Source organism: Pteronotus mesoamericanus, unplaced genomic scaffold (assembly GCF_021234165.1).
Source record: "Pteronotus mesoamericanus isolate MK-2021 breed Mesoamerican mustached bat unplaced genomic scaffold, CSHL_Meso_final scaffold_54, whole genome shotgun sequence".
Classification (NCBI taxonomy): domain Eukaryota; kingdom Metazoa; phylum Chordata; class Mammalia; order Chiroptera; family Mormoopidae; genus Pteronotus; species Pteronotus mesoamericanus.
Window position 1 is genome coordinate 64,975,739 of NW_026555321.1, and position 25,693 is coordinate 65,001,431.

The following is a 25,693-nucleotide window of genomic DNA, read 5'->3' on the forward strand; positions in this document are numbered from 1 at the left end:
TCTGTCACAAGAGAGTACAACTAGGAGACAATTATCTCAAAACCAAGAAGCATACCTCACCAGACACTGACTTTCCTGGATCCTTGAACTTAGATATCTCAGCTTCAAGGACTGCAAAATATAAATGCATGCTGTTCAAATAACTCAGTATGGAATCCTGTTGTAATAGCCAAAATTGACTGAGACACCACATATATCTGAGAATGAAAGAAAAAGAATCTAGCTAGATGATATATGTATCTAAATAAAACTCATTGACAGACACATTTCTCTTTACAGTGCTAGGCTGATGGAAAGCTGGCCACTACTATCTATGAAGTACCCAAAACACCACTGGAAGAAGACAAAGCTTTACTTTGATGGTACCAATACAACCATAAGCAGTCCGAGTTTCACCAGATATTTTTTAACATTATTTTGCAGAAAAACCTTGCTTTATTGCTTTGTATTCATTAAAATGTGATTTCAATAACAACTTCCAATTTGACTGAAGCAGTTCCAGCCATTACATCTGCATTTCAACCAGGCAGAAAAAAAAAAAGTGAGGAGAAAGAGAACTCCTCCCACTTACACACCTAGCAATTGTGCCAATTCTATTTACATCTCATTGATCATGTGTAGTCATGTGGCCACAACTTGCTTAAAAAGTGTAATTTAGTTATTATTCTGGACTTTTGGGGGGTCAGCTAAATTTCTGGGATACCATTGCAAAAGAAAAAGAAATGGCTATTAAAAAATAATTCTTAGTTTCTACCCCATTATAGAATTAATAATTTCAAACCACCAAAACTTCAAAAAAATGAAAATTAACATTAAAATATATCCCACATAAATAGAATGCACACATATGCACTATTATTCTAGAAAACTACATACATGGTATTTTAATTGATATTTACATCAACTCTGCTTCAAAGGTATCATCATTCTTTAATCAATTATTTGTTACCTAAATTTACCTGTAAGACAGTCTGATTCCCAATTCTTTGTTCATTGAGATCCAGTGAATTTTCATCCTAATAGTTCCAGCAGTTAAACATTTGTCATACTGGAAAAATAACATAAAATATTTGTTAATTATCATACTTAAATTGATTATATATTGTAGTTAAACAAAATATATATGATGATACTATAAAAATTGTGAATTATTCTGAAATCGATGCATGTATTTCAATGTCTTCATTTAATTTCCAAAGGATTTTGTTAATTGAATTGCAAAATATTTGAAATGTTTTCAACTTATCCACAATGTCAAACAATATTTTGTATAGTAACTTGCTTAGCATATACCTTGGAATCTTTTGGAAAATATATTAAAAATTACATTTTTCTTTAAAAATAACTCTGAGTTCGGCCCTGGAAGGGTAGCTCAGTTGGTTAGTGTGTTGTCCTGATATACCAAGGTTGTGGGTTCAATCTCTGGTAAGGGCACATACAAGAATTACCCAATGAATGCATAAATAAGTGGAACAACAAATTAATGTTTCTCTCTCTCTCTCTCTCTCTCTCTCTCTCTCTTTCTTTCTCTCTCTCTCTTCCCTTCCCTCCCCTCTTTCTCCTTCCCTTATTTGCTCTCTCTAAAATCTACAAATCAAAAAGAACCTTGAGTTATACAAAATGAAAAACTGTGTAGTAATTTTTTTTGCAGTTTTTTCTATTCACATTACTTTGTCATAAAGACATTTCTTATCACATGATTTTTAGTACTACTAAAATAAAATAAAACTACAAAAAACAAAAACTTTTGATGTTTGTGTAAGAAAGTAGATTTAAAATAATTGAGCATGTATAGCTCAGAAAACTGCTATATTCAAGTGTTCAAGGAGAATATTTATGAAAGATTATATATATATGGAGAAATAAAAGCTGTATATGAGTGATGGTAAAAGTTATAAAGAAATTGCACATACGTCCTGTCATTGTTAATGGTATTGTCATCTTTGCAGCATTTTTTTAAACTAAAAATATAATGCATGTAATGAAACATACTTGACTGTCATTGAAACAGGTCATCTCAAGGCATTGCATTATTAAAATTAAAATAATTTAAAGTTTTGAGTTGCATATAAAATAGCTAAAATTACTCTTTTTTAGTTAACTTACTAACATTTAGAAGGGTCCATATATGTTTAAATAAAGGTACAGTTTAATTTCTCCTTTAGTAAGTAAAAAGAACGATGTGGGTGGTCAGCAGCAACAATTTAAGGTAAATTTCAAAAGTCTAAATTCTCTTGCAAATTTATGTGAATAAGTTGAAAGCCAAAAAATAAAAAAAGAGACATATAAACATGTGCAGACTGCCACTCTTCTGTCACAATTCTGACACAGAGTTATTATCGCTAATCATTCACTAATCATCACCTTTCTGTGGTATCTTTAAACCTAAGATAAATTTTATATTCAATGAACTTACTGAAATTAAAGAAAGTCACTTATATATAACATGAATTATTATGTTAACAAATAATTTACTTAATACTACATTTATTATAATATCGTTTTTTTTGTTTACTTTGGAAATGTTTGGTATTATTATCATCACAAATGTTATGTTGGAAGAATTTCTGTCCTGGTATTATACTATAAGAAGTATTGGTAGTTATACTTCCTTTAAGAAGCCACTTTTTGTTCTTTTGTTTTGAGAATATAACATTTAAAAATAGAAGTAATAAATCTGAAAATAAAACATTTCCATGTTATGACTTGCAGTTGCAAGCCTAAAGGAAAAGTTCTCAAATTAATAGTGTATCTTCCCTCTAAGCACTCAAAATACTTTAGGAGTGCTCTCATTTACTGTATTACCTTGTGGGGAAGATGCTGGATTAGTATTATGATGACATTTCTTTTAAGGTGAAAATTTTTGTCAAGGAGTCTTCACAGGATGTGTTCTTCTCCAGACCATAAACCAGAATCAGAATTAAGACAAATCTCACTGATTTACAGGGATTTTTTTAAGTCTACTTAGTTTTGACACTTTTCTGCCAATATGTAGTTTTGGTTAATGGCCCACAGTATGTGGTGCAATTATTATATATAGTTTGTTATCAGGTATTGTGATCCCTCCAACTTTGTTCTTCTTTTTCAAGATTGCTGAAGCTATTTAGGGTCCATATAAGTTATTAGAATATTTGTTTAGATGTATGAAATATACCATTGGTATCTTTATAGGAATTGTGTTAAATCTAGATTCCTCTGGGTGGTATGGACACTTTAATGATGTTAATTCTTCCAATCCATGAACATGGTATATATTTCCACTAAAAAGGTTCTGCACAGCTAAAAACACCATCATCAAAATATAAAGGGAACTGACTGTATGGGAGAACATATTTGTCAATGATACATTGAACAAGAGTTAAATGTCCAAAATAAAGAACTTATACAACTCAACACCAGGAAGTAAAATAATACAATTAAAAAGGGCAAAGGAGCTGAATAGACACTTCTTCAAGAAGGACATGCAGATGTCCCATAGACATATGAAAAGATTTTCAACATCCCTAGCCACCAGAGACACGCAAATTAAAGCCACAATGAGATATAACTTCATATCTACCAAATGGCTACCATTAATAAATCAACAAACAACAAGTGATGGCAATGATGTGGAGAAAAGAAAGCCTTAGTGCTCTGTTGGTGAGAATTCAGGCTGGTGCAGCCACTGTGAAGACAATATGGAATTTCCTCAAAAACTAAAAATGAAACTGCCTTTTGACCCAGCGATTCTACTGCTGGGAATATACTTGAAGAATCCCAAAACACAAATTCAGAATAATATATGCACCTGCACCCCCATGTTCATTGCAGTACCATTTATAATAGCCAAGATTTGGAAACAGCCTGAATGCCCATCAGTAAGAGTGGATTAAAAAATTGTGGTATATCTACACAATGGAATACTACATAGCAGAAAGAAAGAAGGAATTCCTATCTTTTGCATCAGTATGGGTGGGACTGTAGGCTGTTATGCTAACTGAAATAAGATAATTGGTGAAAGACAAATACCATTATATCTCACTTATAAGAGGAATCTAATGAATATAATAAACTAATGAACCAGAGGCATAGAATCATAAAATAGACTGACAGCTGTAAGAGGGGAGAGGGAAAATGGGGACTGATTGAAAGAGGTGAAGGGATTAGTCAAAGAACATATATGAAGGACCTATGGACATGGAAAAGGTTAGGGAATTGATTATGAAAGTGGGAGGTGGATTGAGTAGAAGGGGGCAAAGAGAGAAAAAGTGGGACAACTGTAATAGCACAAAAATATAGTTTATTCAGTAGGCATGAATAAGGAAAAAGATTTTTACATGAAATAAAGCTGGAATTAATTAACAATGGCCTTGGTTTCAGGTTGTCTATGGAAACAATTAGTTATACAATATTTCATGACTTTAAAGGGTTTAAACAAAGGTACAAATAATACTACTATTTCCTAAGAGCAGTAGGCACATATAGAGCATTCACTTCTATAGTTTTTTTACATTGAAATAATGGCATGTGTAGTATAAGTACACTTTTTGAGTCATTGATCAGTCCAAGGATGCCCAGCACTTGAGCCTTTGATATAAAATACTGTCAAGGAACTTGTATAGATGTAGCCACATGACAGGTAAACAAAATTCATCAGATTTTATGATTATATATTTGATGTGCTCTTTATATTGATGTCCCTGAACAAAAAAATAAAAACTTTGCTGATCTTAAAATATAATACAAAACAAACAAAAAAACACACAAACTTCTCATCTTTACTTTTTAAATATTTCATCAAAAATATTAAATGTTACTGAACTTTTCCACAAGATCTGAGACAACTTAAATTCTGTAATTTGGGGTTTATTTCTGTGGGTCTGCCTCCTTTCATGTAATTTCTCCAAATCAGGAGACCACAGAGGTCCTCAGAGACACAGGTTTTAGTGTTACTTCATCAACTGCTATTAGGAAGTCCATGAACAGTTGTTCTGATAATCAAAATCATACACTGATAGTTTAACATCCTAGTCTCTAGCAATAGTGTACATTTCCTGGTGAACTACTAATATCAAATATACAGAACTTTTCTAGAATGTTTATTTTAGAAAGTGTTTTTCTTCTCAAATTCATTACTATTTGTCTCTCAGAGACTTGTCCTAGAGAATGGAGATGATGAATTCTGACTTTTTCTCTTGACCTTAGGTCTGCAATATTTGTGTAACAAATTTAAGATACTATTAGTGATCATAATTACATCTATGTTCTCACTAAGTTAATTTCCACTGGAAAGTAAGAGTTGGACATTGCTATCTTATAATAATAATAATATATAACATAACATTTTAGCACCTGATTATCAAGAATTTTCATTTTCTTGACTAACTTAATCTGAGAACCATTTAATATATATTCTCTGCCAAAAATTAATATATATGACCCATTTATTTAATGTAAGGTTCCTCATATATTATAGTTATCAGTCATTTGCCTTATGCCTATTTTTATCTCTGTCTCTAGCATATGCCTATGTTTACAATATCTTTTCCAGTCACAAAATCCCATTTCCAATATTAATGCCTAGTGTTAAGGTCCACTAGTTCTGCTGTCTTGCTATAAATTACAGTTCCAACATCAATTATCAAAAGAGGTGCTGATAAAGCAGGATTTTTCCATGTAGTCATATTCCCCATGCTGAAAACACAGTAATATTTTAATGCAAGTTTGAGCATGATGATTTTCATTGTTATTAAGATAAGGCTCAAATCCATAATTATTGCTCACAAGCCCTGACTCAATCTGGTCCCCAGATAATGCTCCACATCCACCTCACTGAAGTCTTTTCCTTACTCTCTGGTCAATCACTTTTCTCTTCTCTTCTCTTCTCTTCTCTTCTCTTCTCTTCTCTTCTCTTCTCTTCTCTTCTCTTCTCTCTCTTCTCTTCTCTTCTCTTCTCTTCTCTTTTCTCTTCTCTTCTCTTCTTTCTCTTCTCTTCTCTTCTCTTCTCCTCTCCTCTCTCTTCTCTCTCTTATCAGAGCCTCTCTTCTTTCAACCCTTTTCTAGCTCCCAATTTATTCAACTCTTTCCAGAAGACATCCCTCTCAGACTTGGATAGGCACCTCACTACACTTTTTCAGAGTTCTACCTCCAAAGCCTTTGTATCCCTCATCCTAACACGAATTGTCTATTCATGGAATTTTGTCTTAGTGACTTGCATTTCTTTTAGACTCGCAGTGTCATGAGAGCAAGATTATCTGTCTTGTTCATCCTGGACTCTCTCTTTCATGATCATAAAACCTGGTATGTGGTCAATGTTCAGTGGAATAAATGAAGGGAAATTCAATGATATGAAACAGAAGGTTAAATAAAACTGGAGGTTTTCCACACTGTGGGGATGTTTTGAAACTTAGTATACAAATTTGCACTTTGGCTTTCAAAAGTAAGAGACGAAGTAAAATACCACATTCTCTTAACAACAATTCCAACAGCCAAAACTCTGAAATCAGAATTGCTTTGCCATGACTGATTTGGTTGTAAGTTCTGGCCTAAACTGGTTGGGAGTGATCTATATCCTTTACCTGTTTCACATTTAGTGTGAGTAGTCATACAGAGTATGTATGGAACTATCTCACATGTAGCATTCTCTCTAAACAAAATCAAACAAAATAATCATAATTCCAACTATCTCACCTTACCTCCAAAGTTTTATTGAAGGTATTTTGGACCTGAACATAGAACTGTGTAACCCTATTGACATTGTCATTTTTTTCCCAACCACCCATCCTAAAATCACCAAGAAGTGCTCCAGGAAATAAAATTCTGGAGAAACTGAAAAGTGTAGTAGGGTGGAAACAGCACTAGATTCCTTCACTTTCAACTCTTGAGTCAGGGAGGTACATAGAATAAGCCTTTTAATCTGGGTAGACTAACATTATAATTCAGTACATTGAGCTATGGAGATTCTTTCTTTTTTATTCTTTATGATTTCTGGCAGGCTGTTTTCCAATAACACTACATTCTTATATTATACATTTGTTTTTGCTTAAATAATTCCATGAGTATTTCAATGTGAAAATGTAGAAGATAAATCATTAGCAGCTAGGTTCCACCATAATATTCACCTATATTAAATTGTTTCATAGATAAATACTTAAACCAGATAAGCAACAAACCTCCCAATATCAGATCCCATAGTGGGTTAAGAGCTCTGTGATAAGCTATATAATTTAGTTTAAGCTACAATAGTGTAAAATAAAATACCCTGGAGATATTGCTATAGGGGGTGGACTCTAAAGTAGACTACATGGATTTGAATCTGTGTTTACTACTTACCACCTTTGCAAAGGGGTAAAGTTATTTTTATATTCATTCTCTTCATTTGCATATTAGGTATAATAACTATCCTACATTAGAGAGTAGTTTTAGGGTTAAATGGAACAGAACTTCGAGGTGATTTGCACCTAAAAGGGTTAGTTGCACTATTTATCGTTGGTGAATTTGTCTAGTCTCTTAAGGCATATATAAAATCAGTGGAGTATCCAAGCCCATTTAATAAAGCAATACAATTAAACCTACCATGATTCCTTCAAATGCAAATTAAAATCTATTAAGATCAGAGAGATTTATTTTTTTCTATTTAAGTATATTTTATTGATTATGCTATTACAGTTGTCACATTTTTTCTCCCCTTTATCTCCCTGTACCCCCATTCCTTCCAGAATTCTCCCTCCTTAGTTCCTGTCCATGGGTCATACATATAAGTTTTTTAGCTTCTCCATTTCCTATACTATTCTTAACCTTCTGCTGTCTATTTTGTACCTACCAATTTTGCTTCTTATTCCCTGTAACTTTTCCCCCATTCTTCTCCCTCCTCCTTCCCCCTGAAAACCCTCCATGTGATCTCTGTTTCAGTGATACTGTTCCTGTTCTAGTTGTTCGGTTAGCTTGTTTTTGTTTTTTTTAGGTTCAGTTGTTGATAGCTGTGAGTTTATTGTCCTTCTACTGTTCATAGTTTTGATCTTCCTGTTTTTCTTAAATAAATCCCTTTAACATTTCACATAATGGGGGCTTGGTGATGACGAACTCCTTTAACTTTACCTTGTCTGGGAAGCACTTTACCTACCCGTCCATTGTAAATGATAGAATTGTTGGATGGAGTAATATTGGATGCAGGTCCTTCCTTGTCTTTCATGACTTTGAATCCTTCTGTCCAGCCCCTTCTTGCCTGTAAGGTTTCTTTTGAGAAATCAACTGATAGTCTTATGGGAATTCCTTTGTAGGCAAATCTCTCCTTTTCTGGTTACTTTTAGATTCTCTCCTTATCTTTAATCTTGGGTAACTTAATTATTATTTGTCTTGGTGTGTTCCTCTTTGGGTTCAACTCCTTTGGGATTCTCTGAGCTCTTCTGGACTTGTGTATCTATTTTCTTTGCCATATTGGGGAAATTTTCCTTCATTATTTTTTCAAATAAGTTTTCAACTTCTTGCTCTTCCTTTTCTCCTTCTGGCATCCCTATGACTTAAATGTAGAAACATTTAAAGTTGTCCCAGAGGTTTCTAAACTTCTCCGCATTTTTTTGGATTGTTTCTTCATTCTGTTCTGGTTGAATGTTTATTTCTTCCTTCTATTCCAAATTGTTGATATGAGTCCCTGGTTTCAGTTCTTTCACTCTTGGTTCTTGGTATGTTTTGCTTTATTTCATTTTGCATAGCCTTCATTTCCTCCTTTATTTTGCAGGCATACTCAACTATTTCTGTGAGCCTCTGGTTTACCAGTGTTTTGAACTCTGCATCTTATACATTTGCTATCTCCTCATTGCTTAGTTCTTTTTCTGGAGTTTTGATCTGTTCTTTCATTTGAGCAATATTTCTTTGTCTTGGTGTACCTGTTACATTGTAAGGGGTGGAGCCCTAGGTATTAACCAGTGCGAGGCAACTCACTTCCTTGTGTTGTGGTGCTGTATGTGGGTGAAGGGTCAGAGGGGGAACAATGCTATTTGTTCAGCTCTCACCTTGCTTTCAGTTACTTTCCTCCACTTCCCACAAATGAATTATGGACTTTCAGGTGCAGCCCTGGTGGTGATTCCTGGATGGGTGGGCTTGTGTACAATCTATGACCCCATAGGCCCCTCCAATGGACTGCCCTGTGAGACTGACAGTTTCACCTACTGCCGCAAACCCCACAGGTTTTTATAGCCAGAGGTTTTCAGGCTTCATTTTTCTCCATGCTAGAATCCTAGGTTGTGTGGTCTGTACCACTCCCTAGTTGTTCCTCATGGTTTATGTGCATGTGAATGTGGGACCACCCAGTCTGCGAACCACAACCTTGTCATGCATACTCTCCATCCCAGCTGCCCATCTCCACCCTTCCTACCAGTCTGGATGAATGTTTCTTCTTTAACTCCTTGGTTGTCAGACTTCCTTACAGTTCAATTTTCTAGGTTTTGGTTATTTTTTGTTTTTAAATTAATTGCTAGCCTTCTTCTGGTTGTGTGAGGAAGCAAAGTGTTTTTATCTACGCCTCCATCCTGCCTGGAAGCCTCCAGAAAGACTTATTTATGTCAAGAATTTATCACAATTATTGTGTATTCTTACTATTTTAGTCAATAAAACATATTTGTAAAATTGTAAATGACCATTAAACAAGGATTAATATTAGAATGTACATACCAGAGAGAATATATCCTGATGTAAAAATATTACCTTAAAAATCCTTAACCATTTGATTTAGTAACCTCTCCGTTGTGTGCCCCTATTAAAATCATTTGTTTATACTTTAGTTGACATCATACCCAAACATATGTGAAATTAACTTGAAATATCTTCAGTTAAATTTCATGGAATAAAGTAAAAACAACATGGATATTGTACGGAAAACTATACACTGGTTGTTTCAAATCTGTTGATCAAGTTTCTTAGGCTTATTGTGCATTCTATCAAAAGCAATATGATCCACAGAAATTTTCGTGCATATATTAGTACTTAAATTTACACAATGTTCATTGTTTTTTGCTATTTAGCAAAGGTTGGCATTGAAGGATCACTGACAATGTGTTTATGGTAAGAGATGTTACTAGATTTAAAAGATATAGTTGAAAATGAGTCTTACCTTAAAATGACTGTCACCATCTTTTAATTACATTTAAAATTGTTGACTAAAGAAGAAAAATATGTTAAATCAAATCCTATTATTGAGAGTTTATTTTAAATCTTCATTAAAAAATCTTTGCCATTTTACTGTATCTGATTTTAAATAACTTTTTTCAAAATATATTTTCTTAGCTTAAGGTATTAATTTAGAATAAACTCATGTGATGACCTCAGACAAGTCACTTCTCTGAGTTTCAGTTACCTCATCCTATATGAAAATGTATTTATTCAACCATTTATCTTTCTGATTCCTCTTTCATTTTTAATTCATCCTTTCTATCATTTACAAACATCTGAGTAGCTATAAGAGGCCAGGCACCGTTCTAGGATTCTGAAATACCACACAGAAAAACAAAAACATAATGATGTTTTTATTCTGTAATATAATACAATATAAATAATATAATATATTAATTTATACAAAATAAATAATGTATGTGTATGGGAAATAATATCTCTCTGCCCTTCCCCCAATAATTATTAGTTTTCATTTCATGTTAGTTTTTTCAATAAAGCTTAATTTTAATTAGGTTAATATCTTTGTGTTCCAGAGTATAGGACTTGTGATTTTCAGTTCAGCATTTTTAGCCAGCACTTAAATATATAAATGAATGAATCATGTCTAGTAGACACTCAATTCTAAAGTTGAAAATGGGATTCCCCAAACTGAAAATACTTCTGAATGATATATTTTCACCAGTCAAACCAGTATGTTCTCTGTAATTTTTGATAGGGTCTAAGACAAATGTAGGGATGAATTCCAAATTCTGATTTATGCTATACTTTTAAAACCCCACTTTTTATTTTTTCAATAGATGATAATTCACATTAGATGTCAATTTCACAAAATATGTTTCTTCTAATGATGGTAGAAAATATTTGAAGAATATTTTTGTCTAAAAATTGGAATTCAGCACTGAGGAGGTGAAGTCTTTTATTCCCATGAATTTCCCAGTTTTATTTGTGGTTATCTAAGATTAACCTAGTGACAATTCCTCAGGAATTTAACTCTGCTACAGGCTTTAATGCTCCTATTGTCACTTCCCCTATTGAGAAAAGAAAATCATATACTGTATTAATAGGCAAAATACAATTATTAAGAGTGATTACCTAGAAAATAAACAATAAATATGATAGACTTCTGTGGTACCGAATTTAGTTTCTTATTTACTACTCTATGTGGTCTCTTCTTTAGTGTATATATTCTAATATATACATATTAGGCTTTTGTGATTTTATTGTGTTTAACATCCTAAACTTATAACAATCTATTTCAAGTGAAGTTCAGTAGCATACTGGACTCTGTTCCTATTCAGCCCCACCTCCCCCCACTTGATCTTCACAAATACATCCATATACAATAGTGACCGATAGCATAGATTTATACTTATTGTTATTCCTTGTCTTTTAAACTCTGTAGGAATTAAAAGTGGAGGATAAACCAAAAATATAATAAAAATGGTATTTGTATTTGCTATGTAATTACCTTTACCAGAGGTCTTTGAGTTACTAACTAGTGTCTAGTGCCTTATTATTCCAAACTTTAGGACTCCTGTTAGCATTTCTTATAAAGAAGATCTAGTTATGGTTAACTACTCAGCTTTTATTTACTAGGAAAAGTCTTAATTTGTCCATCATATCCAAAGAATATTTTTGTAAGTGAGAGAATACTTGGTTAACAGTATTGTGTGTTGGTTTGCTTGTTTTCTTAGCACTTTCAATATGTCAATATCTTTTCTGGCTTCCGATGTCCAATGATAAATCAGTTCATAATTTTTGAGGATCCCTTGCATATGATGAGTCACTTGTCTCTTGCTTTCATGATTGAAGGCTATAGAAGTTACATTTATTTCAGCACTTTTCAAAATTAGTTTTTGCAAAGACTCTATTCCTTATATGCAACGACACTGATCTCTGTTCCTAAACCTCTGTTCAATTAGTATTTTGATGGATTGCCTTAAATATAGGGACTAAAAGTAACAAAACAGACTCAGAAGATGGTGGCCAAGTAGGTGGGAGCTGAGTCCACTTGCTCTTGCACCCAACTCGGACACCTACCTGATCTTCCAAAAAACAAAGTGAACAGTCAACAAAATCTTAGCTGATATGAAGTTTGGAAGCCAAAGAATACAGAGGACACTTCAAAATTGGTGGTAAGGTTTCTTTGGGGATATATATTTTATTGATTATGCTATTACAGTTGTCCCATTTTTTTCTCCCTTTTATTCCCCTCCACCCTGCACCACTCCTTCCTCCAGCTTCCCCCATCCTGCCTCTGCTTAGTTCCTGTCCATGGGTCATACAAATTAGTTCTTTGGCTTCTCCATTTCCTACATTATTCTTATGGAGATAAGAGGGGAAGGAGAAGGAGAAGAATGGGGTGAAAGGTGCAAGGAATAAGCAGCATAAATAGTAGGTACAAAATAGGTAAGAGGATTTTATAGGTAGATGGGGAAAGTCCCTTGGCATGGCACCAGCACCCGTGGCTGCTGCTGCACCTGTAGTCACCAGGCCAGCATCCATGGAGAACCTGGTCAGAGATAACAGACTAGCTGCTGTCTCCCCTCCAAGGGTGGGGAATCGCCAGACCCAGCTGGGAGTGACTTGTATATACAAAGTGATGGAGGGGAAGCAGGCTACACACACACAAAGCTAGCAGCACACACTAGCTGCATCAGTGGAAACTGACGAGGAGTGTGCAGGGAGTGAGAGAGACACTGGCTGCACCTGGATCTGGGGGAGGAGGAGGGCTGCAGCTGGCCTTGATGGGGATAGACTCTTCATTTTTAGGAGAGGTGGAGCATGTGGAAAACCAGACAGTGGCTCAGCACTGCACTGTGAGTAACCAAAGAGACTTTTTTTAAAAAGGACAGCTGTGCTGTGCTGGAAAGGGACCCTGCCATGCACAGCTGCCTTAACAACAAGAAGTGGGGATTGTGGCTGCAATTTCCTACCGTTCAGTACAGCTGAGCAGATCGATCAAAGGCGTGCACAGTGAGGTTGTTTCTCAACCCCAGAAAACTGCAGCTTAGCTCAGCAGTGGAGTAGAGAGTGCGGGCTGCAGTGTGCTGTGAGGGCAGTGGGCTAGGAATTGTTAACCTGAGATTATTTGAGGCCAGGCTGGGTCCGCTTCCATGCTGAAACTTCTGGGAAGGGAAGGTTGAGCCCATACCTCACCTCCTGCAGGAGGTGGGGAAGATCTGTAAAACTGGCTGAGCAAGCTTAACAACTCTGCAGAGGGCATTTCCCCAAGAGTAAGAGAACACCTAAAACAAGAGTAAGACAAACACCTAAAAGGGCTCATTTAGAAATCCTCACAGGGAGACAAAGTACACTGGGTCCTAGGGCCCCATTTCACCGAGGCCATCAAAGCAGTAAGTTCAAAAAGGGTGCAAAAAGGGGTATTCAGGGCACTATTTAGCCTCAACTCACACACAGAGCTGCCATCTGTACCAGGCAGGATGGAGTTGACACTGTTACACAGATTGTCCCCCTCCTCGTGAGATGGATAGCTATTTAATCAGAAACTACATATTATTAGAAATAAACTGGGACAGACTAAGATGGGACATGTAGGGGCATGGGACATGCATCCAAAATCTTCTGAGAACACTGAACAGTGCTTCTGAGGAAGACACAGAGACCCCACCCTGTCAATTGCAACAGAGGCTCCCTCTATAAGCAGGTGGATGAGATAGAGGCAGTGTCGTCAGAAGTTGGATGACCCACCCCAGGACCTTGAGCTGGTAAAAAGCCAGAGACAGATCCAGAAAGAGGTAACAAGGCAAAATCCAATAGCTAAGATGAATTTCACCTTGTTCTTGCTCAGAAATTGCATTTTTTCTTTTTTTTTCTTTTCACGTAGCCTTTTAATATTTCTTCTTTTATTTCAGTTGTATTTCAACTAACTCACAACTCTTGGTCTTTTATTTTTTATTATTTTTACTCAGATTATATATATGTATATACTTTATACTATTGTTATTTCAAATCCTACATAGCACTCTCCCCTGGTCATACTCAATTTTGCCTTCTTCATGAACTTTCTTTGTTGTTGTAAACTTTATTTTCTCCTGCGCTACATCATGTTCCTATTATTTACTCTTACTATTTCTCTTCCATGCATCCTTGCAAAAGTTTTCATCCTTCCTTAGGTCAGCTCACATTCTTTTTACCCTCATAATAGTCTTATTTCCTTTCTACCTTTATAAAGTGTGGCTAGCTTAGTAAGGATATCATGGTTATTGCTATTCTTCTCCAACAGGATTACTGTTTGTTCACATTTTTTTGTACTTTAAATCCCATAGGATACTCTCTCCTTGCCATATTCCATTTTGCCTTCCCCCTGCCCTTGATCAGTTGAAATAGGAATTTAGTTTTTCTGTCTTATCCTAGGTTCTATTCCGCACTCTTATTAGTTTTCTTCTCCCATCTTCTCAAAATCAGCTTTCTTTACTGTAGACATCTCATATTCAGTTTTTTCTTTGGTATAATATTATTATTCTATTTCTACCTTTATTAACCTTCACTCAGCTATTGTTGTTATTGATCCAACTGTGTTTATTCAGCAGTTTTGTTCCCTTTGGTTCAATACATTTTTGATGGTACTGCAAACCTTGTACTCTTCTTTTCCATTGACCTTCCCTGTTTTGCTTAAGCATTAAACTTTATCCTCTACCTTTCTTTGTCTCATTTATATTCCCTAATTTTATAATTTGTCTTCCCTCTTCTTACTCAAAATCATTTTTACTCAATGAGCTCAGCCAGCTCAAAGAGAACTATGAGAAACTGCAGAGAAATTATCAGGTTCTTACAACTAAATATATCAGCCTGGAAAAGGACATAGAAACTATCAAGAAGACAAGAGGATATGAAGAATACCATTTCTGAATTGAAGAACACAGTAGAAGGAATCCAAAGCAGGCTGGATGAAGCCGAGGATCGAATCAGTGAGATGGAGGACAAGGTAGAAAAAAGCTCCCAGAAAGAACAAGAAATGGAAAAATGGCTCAAAAAGAATGAAGAGGCATTTAGGGATATGCACAACAACCTGAAACGTAATAATATCTGTATAATAGGGATACCAGAAGGAGAAGAAGAGGAGCAATGGATAGAGAAACTGTTTGAAAAAGTAATGATGGAAAATTTCCCTAATTTGAGGAGAGAAAGGCTCTCATGGATCCAGCAGGCAGAGAGGACACCACTCACGAGAGATTCAAAGAGGTCCACTCCAAGACACATCATCATTAAAATGGCAACTATCAAAGACAAAGAGAGAATCCTCAAGGCAGCACGGGAGAAGGAGAAACTAACATACAAAGGGGCCCCGATACACCTAGGAGCTGACTTCTCAACAGAAACACTACAAGCCAGAAGGGAATGGCAAAAAATATTCCAAGTCATGAAAAGCAACGGCCTACACCCAAGGCTGCTCTACCCAGCTTGGCTCTCCATTAAAATAGAAGGGGAAATACGGAGTTTCCCAGACAAGAGAAGACTAAAAGAATACATCTCTACCAAACCAGCACTCCAAGATATGTTAAGGGGACTGGTTTAAGCAGATGAAGGAAAAGAATGAGACAGAGAGGAACACAGGTACAAAGAGAAAAGATGACTAAGTTTCTATCAGTAATATCTCTCAATGTGAATGGACTAAATGCTCCAATCAAAAGACACAGGGTAACTGAATGGATAAGAAAACATGACCCAGACATATGCTGCCTACAAGAGACCCACCTCAGAGCAAAAGACCTACACAGATTGAAAGTAAAGGGATGGAAAATAATATTCCAAGCAAATGGACATGAGAAAAAGGCTGGCGTTGCCATACTTGTATCAGACAAAGTAGATTTCAAAGCAAAGGCCATAAAAAGAGACCCACAGGGGCACTTTATAATTCTTAAAGGAAGAATCTATCAAGAAGACATAAACATTGTAAACTTATATGCTCCCAGTAGAGGAGCCCCCAAGTTTATAAGGAAATTGTTAGATGACTTCAAAAAAGTTATAGACAGCAACACACTGATAGTTGGGAAATTCAACATCCCACTGTCAAAAATGGGCAGATCTTCCAAACAAAACATTAAAAAACATATTGTCGTGCTGAATGACACAATGAATTAAACAGACTTAACTGACATATATAGAACCTTACATCCCAAAGAAGAAAAATACACATTCTTTTCAAATGCTCATGGCAGTTTTTCAAAGATAGACCACATGATAGGACACAAAGCAAAGCTCAGCAAACTCAGGAAATTGAAATAATACCACACTTTTTCTTGGAGAACAAGGGCTTGAAACTGGAAATCAACCTCAAAGAGAAACTTCAAAAACTTGCAAACTCATGGAGACTGAACTGTAGACTATTAAACAATGAATGGGTCAATAATGATATAAGAAAAGAAATCAAAAAATTTCTGGAAACAAATGACAATGAACAGACAACAGTCCAAAACCTATGGGACACAGCAAAGGCAGTCTTGAGAGGGAAGTTCATAGCAATACAGGCCTACCTAAAAAAGATAGAAACATTTCAATTAAAAGACCTAACACTACAACTTCAAAAACTGCAGAAACAACAAATACATCCCAGAGTAAGTAGAAGGAATGAAATAGTCACGATTAGAGCAGAACTGAATGACGAAAAGAACAATTCAAAGGATCAAGCAATCCAGAAGCTGGTTCTTTGAAAAGATAAATAAAATTGACAAGCCTTTAAACAGAGGCATCAAGAAAAAAAGGGAGAGGATGCAAATAAATATATCAGAAACGAAAGAGGAGAAATAACAACTGATACCACAGAAATACAAAGGATTGTCAGAAACTACTTTGAACAATTATATGCCAAGAAATTTGAAAATGTTGAAGAAATGGATAAATATCTACAAAAGTATAACCTTCCAACACTGACGGAGGAAGAAACAGAATGCTTGAACAGCCTGATAACAGCTGGGGAAATTGAAGCAGTAATCAAGAAACTCCTGGCTCACAAAAGCCCAGGGCAGGACGGTTTCACAGGAGAATTTTCAAAACATTTAAGGAAGAGCTAACCCCTGTCCTTCTCAGACTATTCCAAAAATTCCAAGAGGAGGCCAGCATCATCCTGATCCTAGAATCAGATAACTACCCTAAAGAGAAAAAAAAAACTACAGGCCAATTTCTCTGATGAACATAGATGTTAAAGTCCTCAACAAAATATTGGCAAACCGCATCCAGCAATACATTAAAAAGATCATCCACCACGATCAAGTGGGATTCATCCCAGGCATGCAGGGTAGGTTTAATATACGCAAGTCAATAAACGTGATACAACACATAAATAAAAGAAAGTACAAAAACCACATGATCATCTCGATTGACACAGAAAAAGCATTTGATAAGGTACAGCACCCATTTATGATCAAAATACTCAGCAAAATGGGAATAAATGGGGCATTCCTCAACGTAATAAAGGTCATATATGAAAAACCTACAGCCAATATCATACTCAATGGGCAAAAACTGAAAGCTTTCCCACTAAGATCGGGAAAACGACAACGATGTCCGCTCTCACCGCTTCTTTTCAACATCTTATTGGAAGTCCTAGCCACAGCGGTCAGACAAGAGAAAGAGATAAAAGGCATCCAAATAGGAAAGGAGGAAGTAAAACTATCATTGTTTGCAGATGACATGATAGTGTACATAGAGAACCCTGTAGACTCTACCAAAAAACTCCTCAACCTAATAAGTGAGTTTGGCAAAACAGCAGGATACAAAGTCAATATTCTGAAATCAAAGGCATTTTTCTACACCAGCAATGAAATAGAAGAAGAAGAAATCAGAAAAAAAAAATACCATTTGATATAGCAACAAGAAAAATAAAGTACCCGGGAATAAATTTAACCAAAGAGGTAAAAGATCTGTACGCAGTAAACTATACAACACTGTAGAAAGAAATTAAGAAAGATACAAAAAAAAATGGAGGCATATACCGTGCTCATGGATTGGAAGAAGTAATGTTATCAAAATGTCCATACTACCCAAAGCAATTTATAGATTCAACACAATTCCTATTAAGATACCAATGACGTATTTCACAGAAAGAGAACAGACATTTCAAAAATTTATATGGAACCATAAATGACCCCGAATAGCTGCAGCAATTCTGAGAAAGAGACACAAAGTAGGAGGGATCAGAATACCGGACATCAAACTCTACTACAAAGCCACCAAACTCAAAACAATCTGGTACTGGCACAAGAACAGACCCATAGACCAATGGAACAGAATAGAAAGCCCAGAAATAAGCCCAGGTCTCTATGGGCATCTAATATTTGACAAAGAGGGCAGAAGCATAAAATGGAGCAATAATAGCCTCTTCAACAAACAGTGTTGGGAGAACTGGACGGCTACATTCAAAAAATTGAAATTGGATCACTAGCTGACACCATACACAAAAATAAACTCAAGATGGATAAAAAACTTAAATATAAGTTGCAACACCATCAAAGTCTTAGAGAAGAACTTGGTCAAGAAATTCTTAGATATCCCACGCAGCCATTTTTTCACTGGTATGTCTCCTAAAGCAAGGGACGTAAAGGAAAGAATAAGCAAGTGGGACCTCATCAAAATAAGAAGCTTCTGTATGGCTAAAGAAAACATCAGCAAAATGAAAAGGGAGCCAACCCTATGGGAAAATATATTCGCTAATGATACCTCAGATGGAGGTTTGATCTTCAAAATATATAAAGAACTCACTCAACTCCATTCCAAGATGACAAATGATCCAATCAAAAAATGGGCAAAGGACCTGGGCAGGTGCTTTTCCAAGGAGGAGATACAGAGGGCCCAGAGGCATTTGAAAGGATGCTCAGCATCACTAGATATCAGAGAAATGCAGACCAAAACCACCATGATGTACCACCTCACACCAGTCAGAATGGCCCTCATAAACAGATCAACAAACAACAGGTGCTGGCGAGGCTGTGGAGAAAAGGGAACCCTAGTCCACTGTTGGTGGGAATGCAGACTGGTGCAGCCAATATGGAAAGCAGTGTGGAATTTCCTCAAAAAGCTGAAAATGGAACTGCCTTTTGATCCAGTGATTCCCCTGCTGGGACTATACCCTGAGAACACCAAAACGCCAATACAAAAGAACCTATGCACCCCAATGTTCATAGCATCCCAATTTACAATAGCCAAGTGTTGGAAGGAATCTAAATGCCCATCAGTAGATGATTGGATCAAAAAATTATGATACATATGCACAACGGAATACTGCACAACAGAAAGAAAAAAAGAACTACTGAACTTCGCGACAGCATGAATGGAACTAGAGAGCATTATGCTAAGCAAAATAAGCCAGGGAGTGAAAGACAAATGCCATATGATCTCACCTATAAGTGGAACCTAACCAACGATACAAAGATGCAAGGAAAATAAGACCAGCAACACTGAAAGGAAAAGAAATCAACAGAGACAAGAGGGAAGGAGGGAGGGGGGTGGGGAAAAGGAAGGGAAGGGGAAAGTCAAGGAACATATAGCAGGACTCATGGACAAAACCAAAGGGGAAGAGCTGAGGGAGGGAAGGAGGGAGGGGGCAAGGGAAAGTGGTGGGGGGTAGGCAGAGACAAATGTATTTGAAAAAATAAATTAAGAAGAAACCAACCTCAAAGAAAAAACTCAAAAACAATCAAATCCATGGAGACTGAACAACATGTTTTTAAACAGTGACTGGGCTAACAATGAGAAAAAGGAAGAGATTTAAAAGTTTCCATAAACTAATGAAAATTAACACAGAACCCCCTAAAACCTATGGGACATAGTGAAGGCAGCCCTGAGAAGGAAGTTCTTAGCAATACAGACCTACCTAAATAAAAGTAAATTTCAAATAAGCAACCTACCCTACATCTAAAAGAACTGGAAGGACAGCAACAAGCAAAGCCCAGATTAGTAGAAGGAAAGAAATAATCAAGATCAGAGCAGAATTGGAAGACCTAGAGACTAAAAGAACAATTCAAAGGATCAATAAATCCAGGAGCTGGTTCCTCAAAAAGATATTAAAAATCAACAAGCCTTTAACCACAGTCATCAAGGAAAAAAAAAAGAGGGGACCCAAATAAATAAAATAGAAACAAAAGAGGAGAAATTAAACTGATATCACAGAAATACAAAGATTGTAAGAAATCACTTCAAGCAACAATAGGCCAAGAAATTTGAGAACTAGACTAAATGGAAAAATTACTAGAAACATATAATCCTCCAAAAATTAGTCAAGAACAAGCAGGAAAACTGAAGAGACCTATAACAGCTAGTGTAATTGAAGCAATAATCACAATACTCCTGGCATAAAAAGGTCTGGATTGGATGGCCTCACAGAAGAATTTTACCAGACATTTAGGGAAGAGCTGATCCTGAACATTCTGAAACTATTCCTAAAAATCAAAGAAGAGAGGAGACTCCAAACTCTATTTATGAAGCCAGTGTTATCCTAATTCCAAAACCAGAAAAAGACACAAGAAAGAAAGAAAACCACAGGCTAATATCATTGATGAAAATAGATGCAAAAATACTCAATACAATTTTGTCAAAACAGATCCAGCAATACATTAAAATGACTATTCACCATGATCAAGTGGGATTCATCCCAGGGATGCAAAAATGGTACAATATATGCAAATCAATAAATGTAATATATCACATATATAAAATGAAAGACAAAAACCACATGATGCTATCCATAGATGCTGAAAAAAAAATTGATAAAAAACAGCACCCATTTATGATAAAAACAAATAGCAGAGTGAGAGTAGAAGAAGTATATCTCAATATAATAAAGGCCACATATGAGAAAACTATAATCAACATCACACTCAACTTGCAAAAACTAAAGGCTTTCCCACTTAGATCAGTAACAAGACAAAGGTGTCTACTTTCACCACTTCTATTCAACATAGTATTGGAAGTCCTAGCCACAATGATCAGACAAGAAAAAATAAAAATAAAAGATATCCAAATTGGAAAGGAGGAAGTAAAATTATCACTGTTTGCAGATGACATGCTGGTGTACATAGAAAACCCTATAGACTCCACCAAAAAACTACTCAACATAATAAATGAATTTAGCCAAATGGCAGGATATAAAGTCAATATTTGGATATCAAAGAGGCTTTTGTACAATAACAATGAGTTATCAGAAACAGAAATTAGGAAAAAATCCCATTTACTTTAGCAACAATACAATTAAAATGACTAGGAATAAATCTAACCAAGAAGGTAAAAGATCTGTACTCAGAAAACTACAAAACACTGAAGAAAGAAACTAAGGAAGATGAAAATAAATGGAAGTTTATACCATATTCATGGATTGAAAGAATTAACATCATCAAAATGTCCATACTACCCAATGCAATTTATAGATTTAATGCAATCCCTATCAAAATACCAATGACATATCTCATATATATAGGACAAACATTTCAATAATTTATATAGAAGCATAAATGATCCCAAATACCTGCAGATATTTTGAGAAAAAAGAACAAAATGGAAGAGATAACAATACCTGATGTGAAACTATATTACAAGGCCACTGTAATGAAAATATATGGTACCAGGATAAGAACAGACACATAGACCAATGGAACAGAACAGAAAGCCCCAAAATAAACCCATGTCTCTATGGTTAATTAATATTTAATAAAGAGGGAAGAAGCATAAAATGGAGTAAAAATAGCCTCTTTATCAAATGGTGTTGGGAGCTCTATACAGCTACATGCAAAAAAGTGAAACTGGACCACCAACTTACACCATACACAAAAATAAACTCAAGATGCATAAAAAACTTAAATATAAGTTCAAACACCATGAAAGTCCTAGAGGAGAACATAGGCAGGAAACTCTCAGATATTCCACTAAGCAATTATTCACCAATATGTCCCCTTGAGCAAGGGACATAAAGGAAAGAATAAACAAATGAGACTTCATCAAAATAAGAAGCTTCTGCACAGCTAAAGAAAACAACAGCAAAATGAAAAGGGAACTAACTTTATGGGAAAAATATATTTGCAAATGATACCTCAGACAAAGGTTTGATCTCCAAAATATATAGAGAACTCATATGACTCCATTCCAGGAAGACAAATAATCCAATTAAAAAGGGGCAAAGGACCTGAACAGACACTTCTCCAAAGAGGACATGCATAGGACCCAGAGACATATGAAAAGATGCTCAGCATCACTAGCCATCAGAGAAATGCAAATTAAAACCACAGTGACATACCACTTCACACCAGTCAGCGACCATCATAAACATATCAAAAAAACAAGTGCTGGAGAGGATGTGGAGAAAAGGGAACCTTAGTCCACTGTTGGTGGGAATGTAGACCAGTACAACCACTGTTGAAAACAATATGGAATTTCCTCACAAAACTGAAAATGGAACTGCCTTTTGACTCAGCAATTCCACAGCTGGCATTACACTCTTAGAATCCCAAAACACCAATTCAAAAGAACCTGTGCACCCCCATGTCCATAGCAGCATAATTTATAATAGCCAAGTGCTGGAAGCAACCTAAGTGCTCAACAATAAATGAGTGGATCAAAAAGCTATTGTACATTTACACAATGGAATACTACACAGCAGAAGAAAGAAGGCACTGCCTTTGTGGTAGCATAGAAAGAATGGAAGAATATTATGCTAAACGAAATAAGACAAGCAGTGAAAGACAAATGCCATATGGTCTCTCTTATACTGGTAATACAATCAATAGAACAAGTAAGCAAGCAAAATATAACCAGAGATATTGAAATAAAGAGCAAACTGACATTAACCAGAGGAGCGTAGATAGTGAATAATGGGGGAAAAAAGGGGAAGGGTGTTCAAGGAACATGTATAAAGGACCCATGGAAATAGCCAAAGAGAGGTAGGATTGGAGATGGGAGGTTGGGTGGGTGGGGCAGTGTGAGTGGTGTTGGGGAAATGGAGAAAAATGTACTTGAACAACAATAAAAATAAAATGAAATTAAAATAAAATAAAATTTCTCACTCAACTAGTAAGGGGCAGGGAGGAAGCATTATGCAGTATGACAGGGGGATAGCGTCCTATGGGATTTAAAGTACAAACAAATAGTGAACAATTAGGAGTTCTGTTGGAGAAGTACAGCAATAACATTTATTTCACCCAAATATCCACAATTTATAAAAGTGGAAAGGAAATAGGACTATTAAAAGGGGGGAATAATGTGGGCTGACTTAAGAAAGAAGAGTGGTTATGCAAGGTTAGATGGAGCAGAAATAGTAATATTAAGGAATAAGAACATGATATAGTGTGAGAGAAAATAAAGTTTACAACAGTTAGAAAATTCAAGAAGAAAGCAAAATGGAGTAAAACCAGGGAAAGGTGTTGTGTGGGTTTTGAAATAACAATAATAGAATGAATATATATAATATATATTTATATATATATTTATTTATATATATATAAAATCTGAATTTAAAAAAGTAAAAAATAAAGACTAAGTCTAGTGAGTTGGTTGTAATACAAGTGAAGTGAAAGAAGAAATATTAAAATGCTATATGAAAGGAAGCAAAAAAAGAAAAAAACATGCAAGTCTGATGAAGAGCAAGGTGTAATTCATCTCAGCTGTTGGTGTTCACCTTTTGACTTCTTTCTGGATGTTTCTGGCTTTTTATCAGCTCAAGGATCCAGGGCAGGTCGACAAACTTCTGGTAACACCACTGCCTGTATCTCCTTCCCCTGTTTCTAAATGGATCTTCTGTCAGGTTGATAGGGAGAGGTCCCTGTGTCTCCCCTGAGAAGCACTGTTCAGTTTTCTGGGAAAATTCTGGATGTGTTTCCCCACCCCTGCATCTCCTGTCTTTGTCTGTCCCATTTTATTTCCAATAATGTATAGTTTCTGCTTAAATATCTGTCTGTTTCATGGGGAGGTGGGGAGTAATCTGCGTAAGAGTGTTAACTCTCTCCTGCTTGGTGTAGTCTGTAGCTCTGTGTGCAAGCCAAGTCTTTTTGGCACTCTGAATCCCCCTTTTTGCACCATTTCTTAACCTCCTGTTTTAATGGCCTCAGTGAAATAGAGCCCTAGGACCCGGTGTACTTTGTCTCCCTGTGGGGAGTTCAAAGTGGCCCTTTTAGGTGTTAGTCTTACTGTCTTACTCTTGCAGAATAGCCCCCTGCAGATTGTTAAGCCTGCTCAGCAGGTTCTGCAGATCATCCCTGCTCCTTCCCAAGTTGGGTGGCTGGGCTCAGTCTTCCTTTCCCAGAGGTTCTGCCAATGTAGGGAGCCCAGTCTGGCCTCACTTAATCTCAGGTGCACCGTTCCCAGCCCAGTGCCCTCACAGCACACTGTAGCCTGCGCTCTCCATTCTGTGCCTCTGCACCAGGCTGGGCCAACAACCAAATCACTTTGCACCCCTTCGATCAGATCATCCGTGTGTACTGGTTGGCAGTCGATGGCGTCCTCTAACCTCCCTCCTTGTTGACCAGGAAGTTGCATGTGCATGGGGTCCCTGACCAGCACGCCTCTGCTCCCTTTTTGAAAAAAGTGTCTCTGGGTGCTAGTGCTGCAGCCTCAAGCCACTGCATGGCTTTCCACTCACTCTAACTCTCTAGCAAGTCAGAAGTCCATCTTGGTTCCAGCCAATCTGTCCCTCTTCTTCCCTTAGCTCCAGGTGCAGCCAGAATCCCACTCCCTTTCTGGCACTGTCCTGGCTACAGATCACACTGCCCCAGCTAGGGTGCACCACCAGCCGCGTGCATCTATAAAGCCTGTTTCTCCCTGGTGACTCTGTGCATTCAAGTCACTCCCCAGCACAGTTCTTTGGATTCCCTGCCTTGGGAGGGGAGGGAGCCACTGTGTTTCTATCCCTGACAGGGCTCTCCTCTGATGTTCTTGCGGCACCCAGTTTCTGGTGCCACTCCTGGGGACGTTCCCTGTCAGACTATAAAACCTCCTTACTGCTCATTTTGAAGTGTTCTCTGCGCACTGGTTTCCAAACTTCATATCACCTAAGATTCTGTTAACTGTTCACTTTGTTTTTCAGAAGAGCAGCTAAGTGCCCCAGTTAGATGCACAAGCAAGTGAGCTCACATCCCACCTACTTAGCCACCATCTTCTCTCTCATGACTTATTTTATAACTATATGTTTTACTTCTTAATTTTCTCCTTTTTCACTCAGCCCTCCAACCACCTCCTTTCTGGCGACCATCAGTTTGTTATCTGTAACTATGAATTTGATTATGTTTAATTTTGGGTTTTTTTTGTATTTTAGATTTCATTTATAGGTGATATCAAATGATTTTTTTTCTCTGACTTATTTCACTGAACATAATACCCTCTAGGTCCATCTACATTGTTGCAAATGGCAGGATTTTATTCTTTTCTTTATGGCTGAGTAATATCTCACGTATATATGTACCACATCTTTATCCATTCATCCAGGTTGATAAACATCTAGGTCGCTTCCATATTTTGGCTATTGTAAATAATATTGCCATGAACATAAGGGTGCATATATTTTTTTGAAGTAGTGTTTTTTTTTTTTAGTGTAGTTTTTTTGTTTTCT